The following is a 17,366-nucleotide window of genomic DNA, read 5'->3' as shown; positions in this document are numbered from 1 at the left end:
AGAGAACAATAGAAATAGTTATTATAAATACAATACAACAATTGTTTATATATTTATATATATATATAAATATATAAACAATTCATATACAATAAATCCCGGATAAATTAATACTTTAAAACTATATTTGATTATAATCAATCTGAGAAGCGCTGACATACAGTTTTAATTAAATAGTGTTTGTATGAGGTTAAGCTAGTAATGTTTATAGATTCATCCAAAACATATTTATTACCAAGTACATGTAGGCGATTTATTATGGAATTGAGTTCAGCGTTAGATCCTGTATTGTTGCAATGATAGGGTAATTTGAAACGAACTGATCGACTAGGTACATGGAAACATATTAACGAAAGAAGTTCAGGGGAGTTCAACAGGTTGGTAACGATTTTAAATAAATAAAATAGGTCAAAACAAATTCTTCTTTCTTTTAATGTATCGAGTCCCAATAATTGTAACAGAGAGGGGTAATTAATGTTTTCGACGAATATTCCCAATTTAAAATTAATATAACGTAAAAATTTATGTTGGACTCGCTCAAGGGAATTCTCATGTACACTGTAGTAAGGACTCCAAATGGTGGTGTTAAATTCTAGTTGGCTTCTAACAAGTGAAGTGTAAAGTAATTTGACAGTTTTTAAATTTTTAAAATCCTTTGAAATCCGTAAGACAAATCCTAACATTTGCATTGCTTTACTGGTTATATTATTAATGTGTTTAATGAATGTTAATTTAGTGTCAAATGTTATACCAAGGTCTCTTATTTCATCCACAGATAATAAGGTGTGATTATTGAGAAAGTAGGTGAACAAAAATGGGTTTTTTTTTCTGTGGAATCTCATAAGTTGACATTTTTTTACATTAAGAGTTAATTTGTTTTTAAGACACCAATCGTAAAAGCTATTAATATTAGATTGAAGTGTTAGACAGTCCTCGATATTGTCAATAATTCTATATATCTTCATATCATCAGCGAACATTAGAATGAGAACACGGGTGAATATGTTTGTTACGTCGTTAATGAATAAATTAAAAAGTAAAGGACCAAGATGCGAACCCTGGGGTACGCCACTGGTAGCTTCGAACATGTAGGATAAGTGATCATTAATACAGACAGTTAACTGACGCCTAAGTAGGTAACTCTTAAACCAAGATAAAAGGTTTCCATTAATGCCGAGTTTCAAAAGTTTATTAATGAGGATTTTATGACAGACCTTATCAAACGCCTTACTGAAGTCGGTATATATAGAATCAACTTGTCGTTTGTTGGCAAGTGCATTGGAAATAAAATTTTCATATAATGTTAGGTTAGTCAAAGTTGATCTGCCGGAGATAAAGCCGTGTTGACAAGTTGCGATACAAGAGTTTACAAAGAAGCTGATTTTCTTAAGAATCAATTTCTCAAAAAGTTTAGGTATAGACGATTGAATACAGATAGGCCGATAATTTTCAACAAAGGATTTATCACCACTTTTAAATACAGGAGTTAGGTAGCTAAGTTTCCATATTTGTGGAAAGTGTCCTGTGGAGAGTGACTTGTTGAACAGTATATTAAGCGGAACAGATAAACTTTGGACACAATTCTTAAGTAAGATGGAAGGAATCTTATCAGGTCCCGAGCTCGTTTTGGGTTCAAGTGATTTAATACAGACTATAATGTCTTCAATATCAATGTGTATTTGCGATAAGTGTAAATTTATATCCGAATTGAAGTAAGGAATTAAGTCATCTGGAATATCAGGTTCATACACGTCCTTAAAGTAATCAGCAAACATGTTAACAATTTCATAAATTTTACTGGAGCTATTTTGTCTGTAACGTATATTACCAGAAATACCAGCATCATTGTTTTTCATTGATTTTGTGTATTTCCAAAAGTATTTTACATCATGAAGTATCGTGTTCTCAACCGAATTAATGTAATTTTTATAACATCTTTTTGTCATTTTTTTGCAATCTCTTCTAATATTGTTGAATGCCGTATAGTTGGGAATTGTTCTGTGTTCTTTATATTTTTTATGTGTTTCTTTTTTAATAACAATTAACTGAATTAATTCTTTGCTGAACCATATCGGATACTTTCGTACTTTATGATGAATTAGAGGAATTGTGTCGGAAATGATACTATTCAGTTGAGAGTAAAATAGTTCTACGCTATAGTTGAGATCACCTTCCTTGAGAACAGACCAATTTACTTTGTTAAGTGCATGATTAATGTCCTGGTAATTAGCATTAATGAAATTACGACTACAATTTTTAATTAGAGGGTCACACTCTATTGTAATAGGTACTAGTATTGTAAGTGGAGGGTGGTGACTATCAATTGGGTCAAAGGATTCGGCTGACTCATAGACTTTTATACCCTCATCAGTAGAAAAAATTAAATCAAGTGTCCGATTACTACAATTCAGCACATTGTTACATTGAAATAGACCTAAATAGTTCGACATGTCTAAGATTTCTCTCTCGCACGCCGTTAATGGTAAGTAATCCAAATCATTAAATTTACAATTAGGTAGATTATAATCACCGCAAATTATAATATTGTGATTAGGGTGGTTAGATTTGAATAGCTCGACATCTTCACAGTGATTTTTATACATTATTATATTAGAATTTGGTGGAATATATACACATCCGATGATAGTTTTTTTGGATTTATCGTTTAACATGACAAAAATTTGCTCAACATCATTGTTTTTGTTTTTTAATAATTTCGATGAAATTTTTTTATTTACTGCTATCAGGACGCCTCCTCCTCTTGATTTGGAGCTGGTGTTCCGATTTCGGTCAACTCGGTAGATACTGTGGTTAGGTAGACCGAGCTCCGCTGAGTATATCGATGGTTCCAGCCAGGTCTCAGAGAGTATGATGATGTCCTGTGTGATGGTGGGTGCATTAGTTCTAAAGTCACTGAGTTTAGTCCGAAGTCCCCTGACGTTCTGGTAGAAGATGTAACGTGGCGCGGTTATAAGTTTTTTGGTATATTTATTATAATTTTGGGTCTATTGTTGATATATTTGATAATTAAATTATTTTCTCCCTTGCTTTTTCGATCTTCCAGCTCCTTCCACAAGTTTTGTACTTCTTGCCGTTGAAGCATTGTTAAGTCGTTCTTGGTCTTGATAATTACATTTCCATACGGTATTCCTTTTTTCTGTAGAACAGTTCTGGCTTGATATTTATCGGACAGTTCGACCTTGATGGGGCGTGTTTTATTAGTGTCCTTCTTACCCAATCGATACACTTTAATTAGCGAGGTATCTACATTATCAACATTGTTAAGAATATTCTTGACATTATTCAGATCTTCACTCATTGTTGCTGTTTGAGAATTACCCGAGCTTTCAGGAACATTGAACATTATTACATTTTTAGATCGCGATTTTCTCTCGTCCATTTCATTCAAAGTTTCGCAAATTCCTGTTAGTTGTTCCGTTTCGATGTTGGTAGTTGATAAATTTTTGGAATGATTAGGTGAAATGTTCCTGTAGGCATTCAATTCACCTTCAAGAAAACCAACTTTTGTGGAAACCAAACTAATATTGCCTAGTAGCACTGAGAGTTGAGGCGTTAATTTACCCATTTGTTCTTTAGTAAATTTATTAGTGGGATCCATGATGGTCGTATTTAAATCACGTATAATATTGTTTGCTAATGTGATGAATGCATATGTATCGCAGGAGTCCATGATAAAGTAGCTGGCGAGATAGGTTTAGCTGCCCTGACTTGTATCGGCGGGAAGGAGTGAGTACTTGCGCTGAGCGGCTAGTACGGACACGCACACAGTCACACTAGAGTAGTAAGTCGCGCTCGGTGGAATTAGGTACCTAATAGCGGTAATGGCGGATTATTTTTAATAAACTTAGGTTTTGAGTTGACACAACACGTATGTGGAGTGATGCACTACTTTCACTGCACTGTTACTAAATTAGCACTAGAGTAACGTATTACTTATGATCAGGATCTATTTAAATTCGTTATTTTTTTAATATTTTAGCAGGAGCTGATTCAAACACGTTAGTAATGTGTATATTCGTATTGTTGTTATCCACTCAAAACATTTGAAATCTTCCAAAGGTTTTACCCATTCCATCAAGTAATCTTCACAAGCCTTGTAAACACTTAAAAAATCCCCCCCCGGTCCCGCCCGATGTTTAGCAAAAAGGAGGACTTAAAGTAGGTAAGGGAGGACAAAACATGTAAAAGGAGGACATGTCCTCCTTTTGGATACCATCTGGCAACCCTAGTCCTGAGCGACCCGGGTCGATTAAAACGATCGATTGACCCAGCTCAACATACAACAGACTGCCTCTAAAGACCATAGCAATAATTAATATGTATTCCTTCAATAAAAACACTGAATGACTAATGAGAAAAGACCACAAGGAAATTGAAGACCTTATGAAATATAATTTGTTATTCTTTATACTTTGTTTATAGTACTGTCAATTTCACTTTAGGTAAATATTATTTATTATTATATTAATTGTTCGTCGTTTTTTTAACTGATATATCTGATGTACCATGTTCTTTTTCTTTTACACACTACTACTACAGAGTGGAAGATACTACCAGTATCGCCCTGGTGTAAGACCACCATTCAGAATTGAAACGTTGCTCCAAATGGCTTTAGCCGTGTTTAGTGACTAGATCTGAATAGCCAGGTACTTCCCCACCTTCCTCTTTCCCTTCCCCACTTACCTTCAGCCTCACAACATCCCCCAATTGGGGATGCCATAGTCTCACTGGCTCTAGACGGGAGCAGTTGGGACTCTTGTGAGGTATTCACTATAAAAAAAAAAAAAAAAATTTAGTAATTCTTCTTCGATTTCATATTTATCTAAAGTTTACATTTAAAATCTCTCAATAACATTGCAATAAAATATTTTTGCTTACCTCAAAACAGGTTATTATAAATCTAACAAATTATTATAGGCAATAATTACTCGCCTGAAATATCCATACAAATTGAAAATATCTCAGAGTAAAAATAAATGCCGCCGACGGGAATTGAACCAGCACTTTCTGATTGCCGGTCAGGTGCTCTGAACCACTAAACTACGTCGGCTTATTCCAAACACGCCAAATAATTCAATACGTACCTACTAGTACTTCAATCAACAATTACAGCTTATTATATTTTTTTCACCTGTAAACAACCAACTTTATTTTTTGTAGGAAAGTTTTTGTTAGTGCTAAATTTCCCACTAGATGGCGTCGAGACATATTATATCTACATTTGTTGGTAAAATATTTTAACTTGTCGAATATTATTTTTTTTTAAAGATGAACTAATGTTTATAAGACTAATTATAATAAGCGATAATTACTCGTCTGAAATAACAACACAAATTGGTCTTATAAACATGAGTTTATCATTTAACAATAATATTTATGGGCACTGAACTGAAAAAAAATAACTTTGATTATAACGCATTATCTTTGCACTGGAATGAGACACGGAGTCGAATGACAATAGGTAAAATAATACATAGGCAAGAAAATTTAATCCATGACAATTCGCTGAGAACCAGACGCATTTGTCATTTCAGTCACTAACACGTAAAATTATAAAATAATACATAATCACTATGTTTCATTGTGGTAGGTATTCTCAGTATAGCCCTGTTGAAAGACCAGCATTCTGGAATCGAAACGTTACTTGAAATGGTTCTAACTGTGGTTGGTGACTAGACCTGAATTGCCAGTTATTTTTCAACCTTACTCTCCCCATCTCCTCATCCCCACTTCCTTCACCCTCACAACATATCCCAACAAGGGATGCGATAGTTCTACTGGCTACGGACGGTGGTGAGCAGTTGGGACTCTTGTGCGGTATTCACATAAAAAAAATTGTACATACCATTGATGGCCCTTCAGATCATCGATTAAGTTCTTATTAAAGAATTATTATAATTATAATTTTTTTACATTTGCTTCAAACAGAAAGACTTAATAAGGAAAATAATTTTCCTACGGCCAATGTCATTTTTGAGGAAGCTGTGTGATAAGATCTCTTAAGGAAATTGTGTGAGGATGGGAAGTAAGAATCCATTCTTATCATTGCGGTGCAAAGCGAGTGATGGGTCGAAAGAGTTCTAGACCTAGACAAACCTCACCCCATGAATCCGGGCACTCCTGCTAAGTGACCAAACGTAGCGAACCACGACTAGTGAATTGTTTAGCTCTATTTTACTGTTATTTTATACATCGGTCAACCAAGTGCTTTCCGAGTGGTGTGCTCCTCTTATTGGTTCATCCACTGATAAAATTGTATCCCGCAGCAATGACCTCAGGGGGCCGTATGCGGCGGTGGGGGGCGGTGGTGTCCAGCGACTTCTTGGCACTCCGATCGGCGTGCATTACCTCTAATACTCTCCGCGCTAAAATCTTTAAACCGCACACACTGACGCCCAAAGGCGTGTAGCTGCTAGCAACCACAAATATCAAGTGAGATAGGCCATAAACCATCTTGTATGAGATCGTTACCCATGTCGATCTGCTCGCATCTAATCTCACCTTTGTTTATGGCTACACACACATTTAATATACTGTCATTGCGCTTCGAGAGTCCGTGCAATTTGGTCATGGCTCTGCAAAAGTTGCATGTATCTTCCTTTGTTTTTATTATCTATGCTAGCAACTGATGAGATATTCCCAGAAATGTGGCGTGGGGGTGTCCGACGTCAGTCTGCCATAATTAAGGTAATTTTTTACTCACTTCTGGTGAAACTGACCAAGGATTTTTATACCAAGCATCAGCGAAAACCTATTATTCATTAAATAACAATGCACAGTGTTCGACGTTAATAAATTCCTTGTTACCAAATAATTACCAAATAAAAAGTTATCATCGCACGAGAGACCCAACTGCATAGGATTATTTTATCCACAATTGGGGTTTTGGGAGTGAGATGCGAAAGAGCAAAGATGGAAAATGCCAGGCTATTAAGATCTGGGTTACAACCGTAGCTTCTAAACCTGTAACAATCGAATTTCGCGGCCATCTCTGGCCTGGAGCCCCAAAATACTAGAAAAAAAAAACAGTGTGTGGCAAGCCTACGCACGACGGAAGTGAAACTTTTAGTATTCTTCTCTCTCTCTTTTCATTTGATTCTCTCTTTTTTTCTGTCTATTGACATATTTATAAATAGCATGTGAAAAAAAAAAAAAAAATTAAAAAAATATGGGATTCGAACCCGGGTCCTGCATAACGAGTGTCGAACGCTCTGCCTCTAGACCGCGAGGAGAGGTATCTCGCACGACGAGAACCGCGTATACAACGTGTACTCCTCAATTGACTTGTCGAGCGCATATTTTTGTTTTCAAACACGGCAAATGAATAATATCACATAACGTCTCGTTAAAGCTTTATATAGGGTCGAATCGAAGATATATCGGAAGTGTGAAGTCATATCTCTCGTTTTTTAAAATATTTCCGTATATTTGTCCGTTTTGGAAAAGATCTATCGTGTTTTAATAGTTTCATACCTGTATGGAGTCTGAATTTGAAAAACATTTCTAAATTTTGAAAAACTCACTTAAGGCTGTGTTTTTTACTAAAAAAACTTGTCACGCACGTCTGCGAGGGTAATTAGTCGCGTTATCGGCCTTGATTAGTAATTTTAATGATTCAAAATAAAAATAATTAATCAAAATACCGAGCGACTCTACCGGCTCGATTTGTAAGCTATATTTCGACCAAAATATCATATAGTCAAAATATCTAAAAGTCGCAGCACGAGAGCATTTTATCACTTTTCCTCGTATTAAAAAAATCAGAAAAAGAAAAAAAAATAGTTAAAGCGGGGATCGAACCTCGGTTCTTCACGACGACACTCGGGCGCTCTGCCTCTAGACCGCGAAGCTGAGTTTGGAGAGTGACCTAAACTAGGTATATAATATTAGCTAGGCTCCTATAGCGAAATGATCACGGTTTTTCGTGACGGTCATGAGTCGGTTTTACTCCGGTCCTCGAAATTGCATGACGCGCGTAAAGAAGTTTCACTTCAATAACCGCTACTCTATGCAAAAAACGGCCGATGCGTTAGAAAGTTATCCCAATCGTACTGATAAGATCATAATTCTTTGCCCTTAAAAAGCACTTAAAGCTAAAACCGTTATAATAGCAGAAGAGACCCCTAATTTTGGCCTAAATGCTATGGAAGTGTATTCCTTTAATTGGCGACTAAAGCCAAATGGATCAAAAACAGTTGCGACAGCTTTTCATCTTAGTGATTCAAAGTCAAAAATCAAACTCTGAAAATATATTTACCCACCCCCGCTATCTGGGAGTTAGTTTGGATAGGAGCCTGAACTACCGGCAAAACAGACAAACAGTGGGAAAATTACCAGGACAAGGTTCAACTTAGTCAGTAAGCTAGCTGGAACTATCTGGGGTTGCGATGCTAACACCCTAAGAACGGTATCCATTGCCCTCGTTTTCTCAACACCTTAATACTGTGCTCTAGCAAGGGCTAGCAGCGCCCACACTTCCACGGTCGATGTTCAAGTTAATGCCACAATGCGAACCATCAGCGGGATTTTGCCTTACTCCCCAAACTTGCAAATATAACCAAAGGTCAAAGATTGCCCGCTACATTCATTCCCCGGCGGGATCGATGATGTCCACAGGGCCACGTTGATCACTGACCTAGATGTTCCTCTCTGACCCCCCACCATACGAAAGAAGAAGATTTCTTTTCACTGTATAGTACAAAGTACCCAGTAGTTCTAGCATAACTATAAATAATATTATTATATATCATACTCTAAATAATATTTGTATTTTTTCGGATTCACTGCTCAAATTCAAACGTGGCATCATGTCAATAATTTAAACTACTCAATGCGCATACATACAGACACACACAAACAAACACTCACACATACATTACACAAGTCACACACACACCTATAAACTACACACGTCACCTGGTAGTTAAGGAATAAACATACCACTTAGCAGATATTACAAGGAAACATATCATTGGTACCCAACATGAAGTATCTTATTCCTGTATATTTTTTCATCTCTGTAAATCATGTAATGTTTGTTTCTATAATATAAAAAAATATTAAAAAAATAAAGTCTTCGATAAATTAAAGACTGGAATTTGCAGTTTTTTGTCTGAACTTTCATATAGCAACGTGAGATCAATCATGAGCTATGGATCCGTTACATATTCACAAATCAATTGTTGCTTGATAGAATTGAGATCTCGGGGGATTTCGGGTAGCAACCACAAGCATTTCCTTATAAATATTTGTTGCCAGGCAGAAGAAAAAACACATTTTGTTTTAAGTTGAGCGTAAAACACAGAGTTGAGGCAATTCTTGGAGGATGAATCGCCGCGGCAAGTCTAACCGCGACCATTTACATACAAGTTTTAGTCCGCACCGCCAAATCACAAATAAGATTTATTCGACAGTTATTTGGGGCAGGGATGAACAACCTTTTAAGCCAAAGAACTAGTTTCCTATACATTTCAAATTAGTTAACTTACAAGTCTTGCGGAGAGAGATTATAGTACTTATTTATTCGAACTAACCTAACCTAACCCAAACTCGGCAAAATCATTTCATATTTTGAAGAAATAACCAGAAAGGGCAGCCGGAGAAAAAAATATCTGCACTTAAAAACAAACCACAAAATTCTATCGTTTATATAATTCTAAAATATTAACAATTAAAATTCTAGGTGGCTCATTCAAAATATTGAAGACTGACTAAAATTTATAATTTTGGTCAGTTGATTCAAAATATTGAAGAGAGGCTAAAGTTTGTAATTTTGGGCGACTGATTAAAAATATTGAAGACTGACGGCCGTTGTTCCCAACTTTTTGAACGATCAATCTATGGCTCCGATCAGCCAAGTGATTTGTTCAGTGACGTTCGATTCCCATGTTTCCAAACATCTTTACCGTTGATTATCTTTAGTGGCCCCGCCCACTTTCATTGTCAATAAAATGACATCAAAGTAAAAACTTTCAATGTTAAATTAATATTGACGAATTAATTATTGCATTTATTATTAATGATAAATATATTTTTTTAAATACTCTAATACATAAACCGATATTTTTATGTGTTTTTAAACAAACATGCGTAATATGTTAAAAATAAAGTGCTAGCTTGACTTTAATGACACCGTGTCGAATATTTTTCACTGTGTCGACAATTTTTATAAGTAGTCATTTACTGAGGCAAGCTTAATCCAGTAGTTTAGCTTCCTAAAATTGGTGGATCGCTGAGTCGCCATTTTTCCGTTAGAAAGAGCGTAGTTGTGCATTTGAGCATTGTTGAGCCAAAATTTCGGCTCAACACTTGATCAGTAGGATTGGGAATAACAGCCGTGACTAAAGTTTATAATGTTGAGCAGATGTTTCAAAAAATTGAATACGGGCTAGTGTTTGTAATTTTGGGCGGCTGATTCAAAATATTGAAGACTGGTTAAAGATTGTAATTTCAATATGCTGATTCAACACTGAGCTGGCAGAGAAAGAATGAAAGTAGACTGAACGCTGTAGAATGATAACCCTTAGGCACTGTGGGGCAAAACAATGTATGAACGTATGTGGATATCCGGAACAAATGCAAGGCTGATGCAAGCGTATTGAATAAGAATAAGAAAAGTATTCTGAGAAGGTTTGGACATGCAGAGCCAATGAGCGTAGTATTTAGTATAAGGTGAATATGCTAAAGAGATGGTTGAAGAAGGCTGGCACGCCTGAGAAAGACATGACACGATGAAGCGAATCAAATAGGAACCCCTTAAGCTCCCCGCATACCCAATTTCTATCGATTTATAACAAATTTCTCTTTAACTCTTAAAGTTTTTTGGTTCCAAAAAATATAGACGTTATTTTTTAAGAAAATATTTATACATTTGTTATGCAGAAGCGTTAATAATATGAAATACCCTCGATAGAAAAAAATCGCGAAGTAAGCTCAATAAGTATGTTATCGGCATGAAAAAAATCTCAGTGTATCTTTAAATTCAACTAAAACATTTGTCAACAGATTTTTGCTATACTTATAATCATTTTTTTAATATAAGCGCGCTCCCTCTAATATTCATATTTACACATCTTCGTTTCAAACCATCTCTGAACGCCTACTACGGGGCCTTAAGAATCTTTTTTTTTTCATTGTGCTCAAATAAAAAAATATATATATAATTTATTTTTGTGTAATTTATAAAGCGTTCATAAAAACAAATCTTTATAATTATCATTATTATTTTAAAAATAATAATTTAATATGAAAGTCCTTACGAGCTTGAGATGTGCGAAACCGGGTTGGCTGTCAATTAAGAATTTAATGAAAGTGTTGCATTACACAAAGTATGTTTGTTCATTTAGTTTACATTTATTATTATTATTTATCAGCGCTCAGTCAGCTATTTTCTTGTACTATTTGGAATGTGAGGGTGGCCATTTTGTTATTTTAAGACGTGCGTTACATCTCACAAAAGTAAAGCAAAAATACACTTAACTAATTATTTTGTTTTGGTGATTTACATTTGCTTTTCTTAAACTTAATGAGTGTTTTCTTAATCTAAGATGAAGATAGAACACGCTTGTATGTGACCATACAAATGCGAATACTGAAGGAATGTGTGTGCCAAGGACGGGGTTCATGTCTACCCCTGCGAGGAAACGGCGTGATAATGGTTAGTTAGTTTATTTAGTTGGGTTGTACATCACTGATATACAGGGTGAGAATATAGAGTAACCATTACAAAAACGAGCCATTATTATTTTATTTCACATCCCGATGTTCGAATTTCCACTAACGGCACAATCTAATGTTTTTCGGATCCGCTCGGGTCGAAATAAAAATTACCCCAGTAATTTATTAGTGTTTTCAAACGGCTTAGGCCAGACGCAATAGCTTAGGATTGCGATGGTAACTCTTGAAATGGAACCGCCCTCGCCCACCGCACAGTGAAATATTTGTAATCTACAGGAACTTTAATTAAAAACAGCTTATACCACGTACACCACGAATAACATATAAACATGTACACGGCTATTTTTATTACCATCCAACATGAAATTAAATAAAAATAACAAATAATTAAAAGCAACAATTAGTCGCCTAAAATATCAATAAAAATTGAAAATATCTCCCGAGTAAAAATAAATGCCGCCAACGGGAAATGAACGCGTACCTTCTGATGTCCGGTCAGGTGCTCTGAACCACTGAGCTATGTTGGCTTATTTCCAACCCGCCAAATAAAATTCGATATGTACTAGTACCTCAATCAACAATTCAGTTTCAGTTCAGTTAAGTTTCAGTACCGGCAACCCGGGCGTTTATTTAAGGTTGGTTCTGTACAGATATTTTTTTTCATTACCCTCCTCACTAGACAAAGTCTGTTCTGAGGCTGGTAATGAACAATTTATATATAAACCAAATGTTTAGTAAAAAATAGTAAAATAAAAATAATAAGAAAAATAGTAGTAAAAAAATGAGTAATATAAAAATAGAAAAATAAGTGTAGTACTATATGTGTTGAAAAATTATGTATAAAAATATGAAATGAGTATTTCGTATTATAATTCATTGTAAAATTTTGTAATTTTGTTAGAATTTGTGTGCAGTATGGTTTGTAAAATGCATTAGATCTTTTGAACACCCAATTCAAATTATTTGGTTTATTACTGCTTATTATATTTTTTTTTTCACCTGTAAATAACCAACTTTATTTTTGTAGAAAAGGCCTTGTCAGTGCTAAATTTCCCACTAGATGGCGTCGAGACATTTTATATCTACATTTGTTGGTGAAATTTTTTTACTTCTCAAATATTATTTTTTTTTAATGATAAACTAATGTTTAGTCGCCTGAAATATCTATACAAATTGAAAATATCTCCCGAGTAAAAATAAATGCCGCAAACGGTATACTAATTGTTGCTTATAATTATTTGTTATCCTTCATGCTATGCATAAAACCTTGTCTTAAAAACATTAATTTATCATAAAAAAATAATTTTTTGTTTTAACCGCTGTTGTATTGTGTAATGTATGGTCAAATATATGGAAATACACACTCTAATTTTTAATTATATAAAATTATTTGTTAACTTAACCTAACCCAAATAAATCAAATAAAAGTGGTGTACTTTTGAGGCAATAAAAAAGTTCCGCTAGATTTTCAAAATGTGGCACTGTGCGCCGGGGCCGTTGAGATGCCTAGGGGGGCACCAGTTTCAATCGAATGACTTTTTTTGAGGTTTCATAACAAAATAGAACATCTTACCTAACCTAACCTAACTGGCATGACCTGGTAAAAGTCTAACCTGACCGAACATTTTCTTTTATCACGTTCTATTATATCTGGTTACCTGGTTTTGATGGTCACCTCTGGTCTAGATTCCATGGGTACCAAGAAATAGCTCTTGACTCTGTGCAGAGACGGGCAATCGCTTTGATAAAATCTTTATTATAGAGATTACAGGTTAATTATGATGTACTTATTTTTTACACGCATACGAGCCGCTCCCGATTGTTACATAAAACTATAACTATTTACATAAAAATAGAATTGAAAGTATTCAAAATACATTTTTAAGGTACCTTAACTTCCGCTCTTTCCGATCTCATATTAATAATGAAGACTCTGCAAAGTTCTTCAATATACAGACGTTAACTTGCCGAAGAAATATAGCAGATTCGGTAATGTTATTTAAAATTACACATAACTTAATCGATAGTCCTGATCTTCTTCAACGCCATTATTCCATGTTCCTAATCGCAACAGCAGACAGTCGCTTACTTTTAATATCCCTCATTGTAAGACCAATTCCAAACAAAACTCATTTATCTACAGATCCACACAGTCATTTAACTTAAATTATTACCATATTGACTTTTTAGCTCGACTTTACGCGACATAAAACAAAAACTCACTAATCAACATAACTCAAACTAGAAGTTCAATCCCTATATATTCCCGTCTTTTACCTCTTAATCCTAATACTATGTTTCCTCCTTCTCCCTCCCCGCTTTATTTTCATAGTTTGTAACTAAACAAGAAATTAATTTAACAATACACCTCTATGACATTTTAAACCTTACCATTAACTATTCATCAGTGGAAAGTTCATAATTGGCATTATTAATTATATTATTATTGTATTGTGGTATAATTACAAATTTGCTGTCAACTTTTCCTAAAATACAGGGTTTTCCAATAAGGGGTTTTATTATATTCCTTGAGTTCTTGTGTTAACTGAACTTTATAAGCCTTAAGACACAAATCTTCATGCAAAATACGGTGTTATGACGTTTGTGGAATGCCTAATTCCAAAGAACGACGAGGAATGGATAAACCTGGGTTTTCTTCAACACTTTCGGCTACAGCACCAATATTCTCGACTGTTCTTGAGCGACGTGCACGGGTTTTATTCTTCACATCACTAAGTTGTCCCAACAGCTCGAATTTTTCCACCCAACCGACTACCCAAAAATGTTCGAGTTTTGCGAACCGTCTCTGCCAATTTTTCACCCTTTTATAAAAAGGGTGAAAAAAAAATTCACTATAGTGAATTTTAATAATTTCAATGCGTTGTTGAAGCGTGTATCGTTCCATTTTTATTAATGACGTAGTTTCTACTTGTCAAATGTCAAAAAATGACAGCTTCAAAAGTAACATCTACCGAAATAGCGGGCTATTCAAAATAACATCTCTTATTGGAAAACCCTGTACATAAATAAATTGTGCGGAGCCAGTGAGAATGGAAGGAGACGGGAAAGAGGGCGGTTGGGATAATACCTTGACTATGCATACCTGACCACCAAACTCAGCAAAATTTGTTTTTATTTTTAAATAAAGACAAACATTCTCGGGTTACGAATAATCTGGCCATATTTAAAAATCTCCTACTACCACCACATTAAGTGGAAAATGTTGCTTGTGTTGTGATGGAGGACTTAGCCCGCCGAGGAATAGAACACACTAAGAACCTAGAACCACCTCCGTATTTTAAAAATTAAATGCAATAAATTATCTCAGCTCTATATATTTTTGTAGAGTTACGCCACTTATGTACTGAGCGCCTCAATTATATGGAGAAAAAACTGTAATTAGGGTTTGAGCGCATCAATTATAACGTGAAAAAACTTATTTAGGGTTTGAGCACCTCAATTATACCGTGGAAAAAAGGTGGAAAAACTGTATTCAGGTTTTGTGAGCCTCAATTATAAAGTGGAAAAAACTGTATTTAGGGTTTGAGGACCTCAATTATACCGTGGAAAAAAACTGTAAATAAAAAAGGTTTGAAAATCAGTAAAAAAAGTGTCATATTTTATAAAAAATAAATAGATAAGATTTTGATAAGCACTTACCATCAGTATAAATCTCACAAGGCGAAATGATTGATGATTGAATAGTCAGTCATACATCTCGCTAATTAGATGATCGTGTTTTCTTTCCGATTCTCCATATTCTGCCTTTCTCTGTATGTCACTTCTGATGGTCACCTGATTATGGGGTCATTCTGAAATTAAATTATTAGATATTATTTTGAAAAACATATTACCCAGCCTCAACTGTCAATTCCAATTCATTCCTTGCCATTTTTTCGCATTTTTTCTATTCCTTCCCAATCCTTTCCATTCCTTTGCATTATTTCCCATTCATTCATAATGGAATGAATGAAATGGGAATAGGAAGGAATGTGAAGTAATCTTCACATTCCTTCCCATTCTTTCCTTTTTCTTCCCGGTCCTTGCCAATCCTCCCAATTCCTTCCGATTATTTCCCATTCCTTCCCATTATTTCACCTTTCTTCCCATTATTTCTCAACCCTTTCCATTCCTTCCCATTCACTCCCATTCCTTTCCATACTTTCCCTTTCCTTTATATTACTTCTCAATCCTTTCCATTCCTTCCCATTCCTTTCCATACTTTCCCTTTCCTTCCCATTACTTTTCAATCCTTTCCATTCCTTCCCATTTCTTTCCATTCCTTTCCAAGCCTTCCCATTATATGCCATTCCTTCTCAATCCTTCCATTATACTCCATTCCTTCCCAAATTATATATATGCAAAAATTATGCAAACACGTTGAAATCCTTTCAAACCCAGTAGAAATAATCACCAGGCTATTAACCCAATTTAGTTAAACCCAAATTAAATGAATCAAAAAAAAATCTGTCTAAAAGTAGTTAATTTTAACATTTCATATTTCTTCATTTTTCTGAATAAACTGATCTAAAATCTGATAAGCACCCTTCAAAGTAACAATCAAGTTCACCCCATCCAGCAAAAAACGGAGAATGTTGGCCGGATTTTTTAATAATAGAAAATTAAAAGCGAGTACAAGAAAACGTAGCAAAAAGGCGCGCGTGTAACATATAATCCCCTCAGACAGAGGGCGGCTTTAAACGATAAATGGCTCTCAAAAAAGAGTGGGAAAAAACAATTTTCATTTGACTTTTTTTGCTCTCAAATGACCCTGACTTTGCTAAGAGTCTTTTACGTCGTTTATGCACGATTTGTATTCCAAAGATATTACCAAAAATTTGCTTACGTTACTGTAAGATTACAGTGTGTTATTCGCAATAAAAATGAAAGTTTATGAATTTTTATTTTTTTTTAAATATTGAAGACAATATTAGTGATTTCCAAACGAAAATCTGAAACAGAAAAATCAAAAAAGGAAACGGTCACATCTGGGACTCGAACCCAGGACCCTTATCTTTCCGGGACAGTGCTCTACCAACTGAGCTAATGGGACCCTATTCCCCTCGGTCACTTTTAACTGTATCATACTTCGGATAAGAACTACTAACATTGTCTTCATTTTTTCACCGCACATTTTTATTGGCAACTATCTTTATGTATGATCGCAAGATTCAACCCGAACTAAATGCAATCAATGTTTCAGATTTTCGTTTAGAAATCACTAAGGACGGGTTGTTTCGGAGAATTTGAACAATTCATCAAATTTCAACGTTCATTTTTGGGTTCTGTGAAAGACTTATTCAAGTTCTGTTATTACATCATTGTAGGCTAGTTGCTTGACAAAACTGGAATAAAAACAGAACATGAAAAAATCTTTCACAGAACTTGAAAATGAACGTTGAAATTTGATGAATTGTTCAAATTATTCGAAACAACCCGTCCTAATATTGTCTTCAATATTTAAATATTACAATTTGAGGTTTTACTCAATAAAGTTATTCCGAAAAATAAATTTTAATTTTTTTTTTCGGAACGGGAGAAATTGTTTCATTTAAATTAATTATATTTCCTTTTATCTTCAGGAAAAATGACATATCCGATATAACGGTATCGAGTATTCGGTTTGACAATGCGAAATTTGAAAAAAACGATATGTGTATATAATTACA

At 34.7% G+C, this 17,366-nt stretch overlaps 1 protein-coding gene across 4 annotated transcripts in view; it reads right to left on the bottom strand.

Annotated features, from left to right (window-relative positions):
* The window catches only part of LOC149409867 (uncharacterized), a 74,998-nt gene that overhangs the window by 31,413 nt on the left and 26,219 nt on the right, over positions 1–17,366 (bottom strand). For 3 of the 4 annotated variants that reach the window (XM_089649252.1, XM_089649254.1, XM_089649253.1), the window contains one exon: positions 15,358–15,509. The gene's annotated coding sequence lies outside the window, so the exon portion shown is untranslated. Of the gene's footprint in view, positions 1–15,357; positions 16,100–17,366 lie in introns of those variants that run through there. The other variant, XM_089649255.1, reaches the window with a different exon arrangement.

The sequence above is a fragment of the Hesperophylax consimilis genome, chromosome 29 (assembly GCF_061612785.1).
Source record: "Hesperophylax consimilis isolate HC1 chromosome 29, BYU_Hcon_1.0, whole genome shotgun sequence".
Taxonomy (NCBI): Eukaryota; Metazoa; Arthropoda; class Insecta; order Trichoptera; family Limnephilidae; genus Hesperophylax; species Hesperophylax consimilis.
This window is presented reverse-complemented; position numbering and strand designations above follow the sequence as displayed.